Source organism: Heterodontus francisci, unplaced genomic scaffold, assembly GCF_036365525.1.
Source record: "Heterodontus francisci isolate sHetFra1 unplaced genomic scaffold, sHetFra1.hap1 HAP1_SCAFFOLD_56, whole genome shotgun sequence".
NCBI classification, from domain to species: Eukaryota; Metazoa; Chordata; class Chondrichthyes; order Heterodontiformes; family Heterodontidae; genus Heterodontus; species Heterodontus francisci.
In genome coordinates, this window is record NW_027141174.1 from 11,628,740 (window position 1) to 11,642,096 (window position 13,357).

The window sequence follows — 13,357 nt, forward strand, 5'->3', positions numbered from 1 at the left end:
CACACACTTACACCAAGTAACAAAGACATATACTTATACCAAGTAACACAGACATACACTGACACCAAGAAAGAAAGAGATACAATTACTCCAAGTAACAAAGACTCACACTTGCACCAAGTAACACATATATACACTGACACCAAGGAACAAAGACATGCACTGGCACCCAGTAACACAGACAAACACGGACACCAAGTAACAAAGACACTCACTTATACCATGTAACACAGACACACACTGACACCCAGTAACACAGACGCACACTTACACCAAGTAACACAGACATACACTGACACCAAGTAACAAAGACATACACTGATACCCAGTAACACAGACACACACTTACACCAAGTAACACAGACATGCACTGACACCAAGTCACAAAGACAAACACTGATACCCAGGAACACAGACACAAACGTACACCAAGTAACACAGACATACACTTACACCAAGTAACAAAGACATACACTAACACCAAGTAACACTGACATACACTGACATCAAGTAACAAAGACATACAATTACACCAAGTAACAAAGACACACACTTACACCAAGTAACAAAGACGGACACTGATACCCAGTAACACAGACACACACTTACACCAATTAACACAGACATACACTGACACCCAATAACACAAACAAACACAAACTGACACCCAGTAACACAGAGAAACACTAATAAAAAGTAACAAAGACATACACTGACACCAAGTAACACAGTCACACACTGACACCCAGTAACAAAGAGATACACTGACACCAAGTAACAAAGACATACACTGATACCAAGTCACAAAGACATACACTGATACCCAGTAACACAGACACACACTGACACCAAGTAACAAAGATATACACTGACACCAAGTAACAAAGACATACACTTACACCAAGTAACAAAGACAGACAATTACACCAAGTAACAATACATACACATACACCAAGTAACAAAGACAGACAATTAAACCAAGTAACAAAGACATACACTGACACCCAGTAACACAGACACACTCTTACACCAAGTAACACAGACATACACTGTCACCAAGTAACAAAGACATACACTGATACCCAGTAACACAGAAACACACTTACACCAAGTAACAAAGACATACACTGACACCCAGTAACACAGACACACACTGACACCCAGTAACACAGACACACACTTACACCAAGCAACACAGACATACACTGACACCAAGTAACAAAGACATACACTGGCACCAAGTAACAATACATACACATACACCAAGTAACAAAGACAGACAATTAAACCAAGTAACAAAGACATACACTGACACCCAGTAACACATACAAACACTTACACCAAGCAACACGGACATGCACTGATACCAAGTAACAAAGACATACACTGATACCCAGTAACACAGACACAAACTTACACCAAGTAACACAGACATACACTGACACCAAGTAACAAAGACATACACTGATACCCAGGAACACAGACACACACATACACCAAGTAACACAGACACACACTTACACCAAGTAACAAAGACATATACTTACACCAAGTAACACAGACATACACTGACACCAAGAAACAAAGAGATACAATTACTCCAAGTAACAAAGACTCACACTTACACCAAGTAACACATATATACACTGACACCAAGGAACAAAGACATGCACTGGCACCCAGTAACACAGACAAACACGGACACCAAGTAACAAAGACACTCACTTATACCATGTAACACAGACACACACTGACACCCAGTAACACAGACGCACACTTACACCAAGTAACACAGACAGACACTGACACCAAGTCACAAAGACATACACTGATACCCAGTAACACAGACACACACTTACACCAAGTAACACAGACATGCACTGACACCAAGTCACAAAGACAAACACTGATACCCAGGAACACAGACACAAACGTACACCAAGTAACACAGACATACACTTACACCAAGTAACAAAGACATACACTAACACCAGGTAACACTGACATACACTGACATCAAGTAACAAAGACATACAATTACACCAAGTAACAAAGACACACACTTACACCAAGTAACAAAGACGGACACTGATACCCAGTAACACAGACACACACTTACACCAATTAACACAGACATACACTGACACCCAATAACACAAACAAACACAAAGTGACACCCAGTAACACAGAGAAACACTAATAAAAAGTAACAAAGTCATACACTGACACCAAGTAACACAGTCACACACTGACACCCAGTAATAAAAGAGATACACTGACACCAAGTAACAAAGACATACACTGATACCAAGTCACAAAGACATACACTGATACCCAGTAACACAGACACACACTGACACCAATTAACAAAGATATACACTGACACCAAGTAACAAAGACATACACTTACACCAAGTAACAAAGACAGACAATTACACCAAGTAACAAAGACATACACTTACACCAAGTATTTTGACATACACTGACACCAAGTAACAAAGACACACACTGATACCCAGTATCACAGACACACACTTACACCAATTTACAAAGACATACACTGACACCAAGTCACAAAGACACACACTGACACCAAGTAACAAAGACATACACTATCACCAAGTCACAAAGACATACACTGATACCCAGTAACACAGACACACACTTACACCAAGTAACACAGACACACACTGGCACCCAGTAACACAGACACACACTTACACCCAGTAACAAAGAGATACACTTACACCAAGTAACAAAGACATACAATTACACCAAGTAACAAAGACACACACTTACACCAAGTAACACAGATATACACTGACACCAAGTAACAAAGACATGCACTGACACCCAGTAACACAGACACACACGGACACCCAGTAACAAAGACATACACTGACACCAAGTCACAAAGACATACACTGATACCCAGTAACACAGACACACACTGACACGCGGTAACAAAGACATACACTGATAGAAAGTCACAAAAACATCCACTGATACCCAGTAACACAGACACACACTGACAGCAAGTAACAAAGACATACACTGACACCAAGTAACAAAGACATACACTTACACCAAGTAACAAAGACACACACTTACACCAAGTAACACAGACATACACTGACACCAAGTAACAAAGACATACGCTGATACCCAGTAACACAGACACACACTGACACCCGGTAACAAAGACATACACTGATACCAAGTCACAAAGACATACACTGATACGCAGTAACACAGACACACACTGACACCAAGTAACAAAGACACACACTGACACCAGGTAACAAAGACATACACTGATACCCAGTAACACAGACACACACTTACACCAAGTAACACAGACATACACTGACACCAAGTCACAAAGCCACACACGGACGCACAGTAACAAAGACATACACTGATACCAAGTCACAAAGACATACACTGATACCCAGTAACACAGACACACTCTTACACCAAGTAACACAGACATACACTGTCACCAAGTAACAAAGACATACACTGATACCCAGTAACACAGACACACACTAACACCAAGTAACAAAGACAGACACTGATGCCCAGTAACACAGACACACACTTACACCAAGTAACAAAGACATACTCTGACACCCAGTAACAAAGACATACACTGACACCCAGTAACACAGACACACACTGACACCCAGTAACACAGACACACACTTACACCAAGAAACACAGACATACACTGACACCAAGTAACAAAGACATACTCTGGCACCAAGTAACAATACATACACATACACCAAGTAACAAAGACAGACAATTACACCAAGTAACAAAGACATACACTGACACCCAGTAACACAGACAAACACTTACACCAAGCATCACGGACATACACTGACACCAAGTAACAAAGACATACACTGATACCCAGGAACACAGACACACACATACACCAAGTAACACAGACACACACTTACACCAAGTAACAAAGACATATACTTACACCAAGTAACACAGACATACACTGACACCAAGAAACAAAGAGATACAATTATTCCAAGTAACAAAGACTCACACTTGCACCAAGTAACACAGATATACACTGACACCAAGGAACAAAGACCCTCACTTATACCATGTAACACAGACACACACTGACACCCAGTAACACAGACGCACACTTACACCAAGTAACACAGACATACACTGACACCAAGTAACAAAGACATACACTGATACCCAGGGGCACAGACACACACGTACACCAAGTAACACAGACATGCACTGACACCAAGTCACAAAGACAAGCACTGATACCCAGGAACACAGACACAAACGTACACCAAGTAACACAGACATACACTTCCACCAAGTAACAAAGACATACACTAACACCAAGTAACACTGACATACACTGACATCAAGTAACAACGACATACAATTACACCAAGTAACAAAGACACACACTTACACCAAGTAACAAAGACGGACACTGATACCCAGTAACACAGACACACACTTACACCAATTAACACAGACATACACTGACACCCAATAACACAAACAAACACAAACTGACACCCAGTAACACAGAGAAACACTAATAAACAGTAACAAAGACATACACTGACACCAAGTAACACAGTCACACACTGACACCCAGTAACAAAGAGATACACTGACACCAAGTAACAAAGACATACACTGATACCAAGTCACAAAGACATACACTGATACCCAATAACACAGACACACACTGACACCAAGTAACAAAGATATACACTGACACCAAGTAACAAAGACATACACTTACACCAAGGAACAAAGACAGACAATTACACCAAGTAACAAGGACATACACTTACACCAAGTATTTTGACATACACTGACACCAAGTAACAATGACACACACTGATACCCAGTAACACAGACACACACTTACACCAATTATCAAAGACATACACTGACACCAAGTCACAAAGACACACACTGACACCAAGTAACAAAGACATACACTATCACCAAGTCACAAAGACATACACTGATACCCAGTAACACAGACACACACTTACACCAAGTAACACAGACACACACTGGCACCCAGTAACAGACACACACTTACACCAAGTAACACAGACATACACTGACACTAAGTAACAAAGACATACACTGATACCCAGTAACAAAGACACACACTTACACCAAGTGACACAGATATACACAGACACCAAGTAACAAAGACATACACTGATACCCAGGAACATAGACACACACTTACACCAAGTAACACAGACATACACTTACACCAAGTAACAAAGACATACACTTACACCAAGTAACACAGACAAACACTGACACCAATTAACAAAGACATACAATTACACCAAGTAACAAAGACACACACTTACATCAAGTAACACAGATATACACTGACACCAAGTAACAAAGACACACACTTACACCAAGTAACACAGACACACACTGACACCCAGTAACACAGACACACACTTACACCAAGTAACACAGACATACACTGACACCAAGTAACAAAGACATACAATTACAGCAAGTAACACAGACATACACTGACACCAAGTAATAAAGACATACACTGATACCCAGTAACACAGACACACACTTACACCAAGTAACACAGACATACACTGACACCAAGTAACAAAGACATGCAATTACACCAAGTAACAAAGACACACACTTACACCAAGTATCAAAGACAGACACGGATACCCAGTAACACAGACACACACTTACACCAAGCAACAAAGACATACACTGACACCCAGTAACACAAACAAACACACACTGACACCCAGTAACACAGATAAACACTAATAAACAGTAACAAAGACATACACTGACACCAAGTAACAAAGACACACACTGACACCCAGTAACAAAGACATACTCTGACACCAAGTCACAAAGACATACACTGATACCAGGTCACAAAGACATACACTGATACCCAGTAACACAGACACACACTGACAGCAAGTAACAAAGACATACACTGATACCAAGTAACAAAGACATACACTTACACCAAGTCACAAAGACATACACTGATACCCAGTAACACAAACACACACTTACACCAAGTAACACAGACATACACTGACACCAAGTAACAAAGACATACACTGATACCCAGTAACACAGACACACACTTACACCAAGTGACACAGACATACACTGACACCGAATAACAAAGACATACACTGATACCCAGGAACATCGACACACACTTACACCAAGTAACACAGACATACACTTACACCAAGTAACAAAGACATACACTTACACCAAGTAACACAGACAAACACTGACACCAATTAACAAAGACATACAATTACACCAAGTAACAAAGACACACACTTACATCAAGTAACACAGATATACACTGACACCAAGTAACAAAGACACACACTTACACCAAGTAACACAGACACACACTGACACCCAGTAACACAGACACACACTTACACCAAGTAACACAGACATACACTGACACCAAGTAACAAAGACATACAATTACAGCAAGTAACACAGACATACACTGACACCAAGTAATAAAGACATACACTGATACCCAGTAACACAGACACACACTTACACCAAGTAACACAGACATACACTGACACCAAGTAACAAAGACATGCAATTACACCAAGTAACAAAGACACACACTTACACCAAGTATCAAAGACAGACACGGATACCCAGTAACACAGACACACACTTACACCAAGCAACAAAGACATACACTGACACCCAGTAACACAAACAAACACACACTGACACCCAGTAACACAGATAAACACTAATAAACAGTAACAAAGACATACACTGACACCAAGTAACAAAGACACACACTGACACCCAGTAACAAAGACATACTCTGACACCAAGTCACAAAGACATACACTGATACCAGGTCACAAAGACATACACTGATACCCAGTAACACAGACACACACTGACAGCAAGTAACAAAGACATACACTGATACCAAGTAACAAAGACATACACTTACACCAAGTCACAAAGACATACACTGATACCCAGTAACACAAACACACACTTACACCAAGTAACACAGACATACACTGACACCAAGTAACAAAGACATACACTGATACCCAGTAACACAGACACACACTTACACCAAGTGACACAGACATACACTGACACCGAATAACAAAGACATACACTGATACCCAGGAACATCGACACACACTTACACCAAGTAACACAGACACACACTTACACCAAGTAACAAAGACATACACTTACACCAAGTAACACAGACATACACTGACACCAATTAACAAAGACATACAATTACACCAAGTAACAAAGACACACACTTACATCAAGTAACACAGATATACACTGACACCAAGTAACAAAGACACACACTTACACCAAGCAACACAGACACACACTGACACCCAGTAACACAGACGCACACTTACACCAAGTAACACAGACATACACTGACAACAAGTAACAAAGACATACACTGATACCCAGTAACACAGACACACACTTACACCAAGTAACACAGACATACACTGACACCAAGTAACAAAGACGTACACTGATAACCAGGAACACAGACACACACTTACACCAAGTAACAAAGACATACACTTACACCAATTAACATAGACATATTCTGACACCAAGTATTTTGACTTACACTTACACCAAGTAACAAAGACATACACTGACACCCAGTAACAAAGACATACACTGACACCAAGTCACAAACACATACAGTGACACCAAGTAACAAAGACATACACTTACACCAAGTAACAAAGACATACACTGATACCCAGTAACACAGACACACACTGACATCCAGTTAGAAACACACACTGACTCCCAGTAACACAGACACACACTGGCCCCCAGTAACACAGACATCCACTGACACCAAGTCACAAAGACACACACTGACACCCAGTAACAAAGACATACACTGACACCAAGTCACAAAGACATACACTGATACACAGACACACACTTACACCAAGTAACACAGACATACACTGACACCAAGTAACAAAGACATACTCTGATACCCAGTATCACAGACACACACGTGCACCAAGTATCAAAGACATACACTGACACCAAGTCACAAAGACACACACTGAAACCCAGTAACAAAGACATACACTGATACCAAGTCACAAAGACATACACTGATACCCAGGAACACAGACACACACTGACACCCAGTAACAAAGACATACACTGATACCAATTCACAAAGACAGACACTGATACCCAGTAACACAGACACACACTGAAACCCAGTAACAAAGACATACACTGATACCAAGTCACAAAGACATACACTGATACCCAGTAACGCAGACACACACTGACACCCAGTAACAAAGACATACACTGACACCAAGTCACAAAGACATACACTGATGCACTGTAACACAGACACACACTGACACCAAGTAACAAAGACACACACTGACACCAAGTAACAAAGACATACACTTACACCAAGTAACAAAGACACACACTTACACCAAGGAACACAGACATACACTGACACCAAGTAACAAAGACATACACTTACACCGAGTAACAAAGACAGACAATTACACCAAGTAACAAAGACATACACTTACACCAAGTATTTTGACATGCACTGAAACCAAGTAACAAAGACATACACTGATACCCAGTGACACAGAAACAAAATTACACCATGTAACAAAGACATACACTGATACCCAGTAACACAGGCACACACTGGGGGTGGGGGGGGGGGGGGCACATTTTAGCAGTGGTTAGCACCGCAGCTTCACAGCTCCAGGGACCCGGGTTCGATTCTGGGTACTGCCTGTGCGGAGTTTGCAAGTTCTACCTGTGTCTGCGTGAGTTTCCTCCGGGTGCTCCGGTTTCCACCCACATGCCAATGTCTTGCAGGTTGGTAGGCTAATTGGACATCATAAATTGCCCCTCGAATAGGTAGGTGGTAGGGAAATATATAGGGACAGGTGGGGATCTGATAGGAATACGGGATTAGTGTAGGATTAGTATTAATGGGTAGTTGACGGTCGGCACAGACTCGGTGGGCCGACGGGCCTGTTTCAGTGCTGGATCTCTAAACTAAACTAAATACTGACACCTAGTGTCACAGACACACACTGACACCCAGTAACAAAAACAAACACACACTGACACCCAGTAACACAGAGAACCACAGGCACACAGTAACAAAGACATACACTGACACCAAGTAACACAGACACACACTGACACCCAGTAACAAAGACATACACTGACACCAAGTCACAAAGACATACACTGACACCAAGTAACAAAGATATACACTGACACCAAGTAACAAAGACAGACACTGACACCAAGTAACAAAGACAGACAATTACACCAAGTAACAAACACATACACTGACACCAAGTAACAAACACATACACTGATACCCAGTAACACAGACACACACGTACACCAAGTAACAAAGACAGACACTGATACCCAGTAACACAGATACAAACTTACACCAAGTAACAAAGACATATACTTGCACCAGGTAACACAGACATACTCTTATACCAAGTATTTTGACTTACACTTACACCAAGTAACAAAGACATACACTGACACCCAGTAACAAAGACATACACTTACACCAAGTGACAAAGACATACACTGATACCCAGTAACACAGACACGCACTGACACCCAGTTAGAAACACACACTGACCCCCAGTAACACAGACACACACTGACCCACAGTAACACAGACATACACTGACACCAAGTCACAAAGACACACACTGACACCCAGTAACCAAGACATACACTGACACCAAGTCACAAAGACATACACTGATACATAGACACACACTTACACCAAGTAACACAGACATACACTGACACCAAGTATCAAAGACATACACTGATTCCCAGTAACACAGACACACACTTACACCAAGTAACAAAGACATACACTTACACCAAGTAACACAGACATACTCTTACACCAAGTACTTTGACTTACACTTACACCAAGTAACAAAGACATACACTGATACCCAGTAACACAGACACACACTGACACCAAGGAACAAAGACAGACACTGATACCCAGTAACACAGACACAAACTTACACCAAGTAACAAAGACATGCACTTACACCAAGTAACACAGACATACACATGCACCAAGTATTTTTACTTACACTTACACCAAGTATCAAAGACATACAATAACACCCAATAACAAAGACATACACTGACAGCAAGTCACAAAGACATACACTGATACCCAGGAACACAGGCACAAACTGACACCCAGTAACAAAGACATACACTGATACCAATTCACAAAGACAGACACTGATACCCAGTAACACAGACACACACTGACACCCAGTAACAAAGACATACACTGATACCAAGTCACAAAGACATACACTGATGCACTGTAACACAGACACACACTGACACCAAGTAACAAAGACACACACTGACACCAAGTAACAAAGACATACACTTACACCAAGTAACAATGACACACACTTACACCAAGGAACACAGACATACACTGACACCAAGTAACAAAGACATACACTTACACCAAGTAACAAAGACAGACACTTACACCAAGTATTTTGACATGCACTGAAAACAAGTAACAAAGACATACACTGATACCCAGTGACACAGAAACAAAATTACACCATGTTAGAAAGACATCCACTGATACCCAGTAACACAGGCACACACTGGGGGTGGAGGGGGGGGGGCACATTTTAGCAGTGGTTAGCACCGCAGCCTCACAGCTCCAGGGACCCGGGTTCGATTCTGGGTGCTGCCTGTGTGGAGTTTGCAAGTTCTACCTGTGTCTGCGTGAGTTTCCTCCGGGTGCTCCGGTTTCCACCCACATGCCAAAGTCTTGCAGGTTGGTAGGCTAATTGGACATCATAAATTGCCCCTCGAACAGGTAGGTGGTAGGGAAATATATAGGGACAGGTGGGGATGTGATAGGAATACGGGATTAGTGTAGGATTAGTATTAATGGGTGGTTGACGGTCGGCACAGACTCGGTGGGCCGACGGGCCTGTTTAAGTGCTGGATCTCTAAACTAAACTAAATACTGACACCTAGTGTCACAGACACACACTGACACCCAGTAACAAAAACAAACACACACTGACACCCAGTAACACAGAGAACCACAGGCACACAGTAACAAAGACATACACTGACACCAAGTAACACAGACACACACTGACACCCAGTAACAAAGACATACACTGACACCAAGTCACAAAGACATACACTGACACCAAGTAACAAAGATATACACTGACACCAAGTAACAAAGACATACACTTACACCAAGTAACAAAGACAGACAATTACACCAAGTAACAAACACATACACTGACACCAAGTAACAAACACATACACTGATACCCAGTAACACAGACACACACTTACACCAAGTAACAAAGACAGACACTGATACCCAGTAACACAGATACAAACTTACACCAAGTAACAAAGACATACACTTACACCAAGTAACACAGACATACTCTTACACCAAGTATTTTGACTTACACTTACACCAAGTAACAAAGACACACACTGATACCCAGTAACACAGACACACACTTACACCAAGGAACAAAGACAGACACTGATACGCAGTAACACAGACACAAACTTACACCAAGTAACAAAGACATGCACTTACACCAATTAACACAGACATACACATGCACCAAGTATTTTTACTTACACTTACAGCAAGTATCAAAGACATACAATAACACCCAGTAACAAAGACATACACTGACACCAAGTCACAAACACATACAGTGACACCACGTAACAAAGACATACACTTACACCAAGTAACAAAGACATACACTGATACCCAGTCACACAGACACACACTGACACCCAGTTAGAAACACACACTGACTCCCAGTAACACAGACACACACTGGCCCCCAGTAACACAGACATCCACTGACACCAAGTCACAAAGACACACACTGACACCCAGTAACAAAGACATACACTGACACCAAGTCACAAAGACATACACTGATACACAGACACACACTTACACCAAGTAACACAGACATACACTGACACCAAGTAACAAAGACATACACTGACACCAAGTCACAAAGACACACACTGACACCCAGTAACAAAGACATACACTGATACCAAGTCACAAAGACATATACTGATACCCAGGAACACAGACACACACAGACACCCAGTAACAAAGACATACACTGATACCAATTCACAAAGACAGACACTGATACCCAGTAACACAGACACACACTGACACCCGGTAACAAAGACATACACTGACACCAAGTCACAAAGACATACACTGATGCACTGTAACACAGACACACACTGACACCAAGTAACAAAGACACACACTGACACCAAGTAACAAAGACATACACTTACACCAAGTAACAAAGACACACACTTACACCAAGGAACACAGACATACACTGACACCAAGTAACAAAGACATACACTTACACCAAGTAACAAAGACATACACTTACACCAAGTAACAAAGACACACACTTACACCAAGTAACACTGACATGCACTGACACCATGTAACAAAGACATTCACTGTTACCCAGTAACACAGACACACACTTACACCAAGTAACAAAGACATACACTGATGCCAAGTAACACAGACACACACTTACACCAAGTAACACAGACACACACTTACACCAAGTAACAAAGACATACACTGACACCAAGTAACAAAGACATACACTTACACCACGTAACACAGACATACACTGACACCAAGTAACAAAGACATACAATTACACCAAGTAACAAAGACACACACTTACACAAAGTAACACAGACATACACTGACACCATGTCACAAAGACATGCACTGATACCCAGTAACACAGACATACATTGACACCAAGTAACAAAGACATACACTGACACCCAGTAACACAGACACACACTTACACCAAGTAACAAAGACATACACTGACACCCAGTAACAAAGACATACACAGACACCAAGTCACAAAGACATACACTGATACCCAGTATCACAGACACACACTTACACCAAGTTACAAAGACATACACTTACACCAATTGACACAGACATATTCTGACACCAAGTGACGAAGACATACACTTACACCAAGTAACAAAGACAGACAATTACACCAAGTAACAAACACATACACTGACCCCAAGTAACACAGACATACACTGATACCCAGTAACACAGACACACACTTACACCAAGTAA